Genomic DNA, 1356 nt, shown 5'->3' with positions numbered 1-1356 from the left:
CCACAATGGAGCTTTGAGGGCGGCAGACCATGCAATAAACTCTTCAAGAAATGTTTCCAGGACTCACAAATAGCCAAAAAGTATAGGTTGCAACCATACAAAAACACGTGAATTGTGAGAATTGCATTCTTAACCATTGTTTTGGATAGCATGTAGTTTCTATATAGTACATATATATACTGTAATTAGTAATCTACACTGCTGTCGCTCTCTGAAAAGTCATGAAAGTGTTTGCATTCCTATTGTAGCGGTTGATCTAAGGGTTGAGTAGTGTCATCAGACCATGAGAATAGTGGCCCACAGTATGGCATCAGATTACACGAAAATGGCTTAAATATTTCAAAATATTTTTCACAGAATTTTCCCTTAGCCTGGCATGCTACGGCCACGTTGCCAAACGTACGGTTCCTGTCAAATTGGCATGTGTGACTGTGCCTGTCGTGCTGTGTGTGTGTGTGTGTTGTTGTTTGTTCCGTTTGGTGTGTGTGTGTGTGGTGTGTGAACCTGTGTGTAGTGTGTGTGCTTTGTGAGTGTTCGTTTGTGCTGTATGTGTGCTGTTGTGTGTGTGGTGTTGTGCTGTGTGTGTGTGTGTTGTGTGTTGTGAATGTGTTTGCTGTGTGTGTGTGTGATGTATTGTATGTTCGTGGCGTACGGATCGCGCGCGTGCTGCGTAAATTATTGCTTGGGCTGTGTGCTCGTGCCTACTATGTGATGGCTTTCGCCGATCATCCCCACCCCCACTCCTCGGCACGGATTTACGCCCCTGATTCGTTGTATAGACATGCAGATGACACAATAGCAACAAACCATTAGTTTCAACATGCCATTTTGCGTAATATAAACATAACCTGTCCATTAGTCTAAAAGACAATGGCCAATATAATACGAACAGCTACATCAAAACGCCGCGGCGCAGTATCAACTTGGCTAATATTGAGTTGTTTTCTCGCCTTACACATACAACATGCATGAATTGTGCACTATGTATACATTTGTCTGTTTACAGTGTGTTTGTGTTTGTTTAGCAGAAATGAAGCATTCCACACAGCAAACGATGTGGTCGCGCTTCCTAGAGCAATCAAATAAAACAGTAAAATCAAAATAAAACCAAATCAATAGTTCATCTGTGCTTCCAACTATCCTGCTACTGTACTAAAATAATCGCTTTTTACATTAGGGGAAGAGCCGGTGTTGGCGGGGTTCTTTTCTCCATAACTGAATGACATATCATACATTTTTAGACCAGTTAACTAGCTTATGTAAGAATATGGGGACGAATACCACTATGTATTGTAATTTTTACAAAATACATGCGACTTTCTTCATTATACATCAAACTCTTGGCTAGCCACAAAG

This window comes from Priapulus caudatus, unplaced genomic scaffold (genome assembly GCF_000485595.1).
Source record: "Priapulus caudatus unplaced genomic scaffold, Priapulus_caudatus-5.0.1 Scaffold3223, whole genome shotgun sequence".
In the NCBI taxonomy this organism is placed as follows: domain Eukaryota; kingdom Metazoa; phylum Priapulida; class Priapulimorpha; order Priapulimorphida; family Priapulidae; genus Priapulus; species Priapulus caudatus.
Note: the sequence above shows the minus strand (reverse complement) of the source record.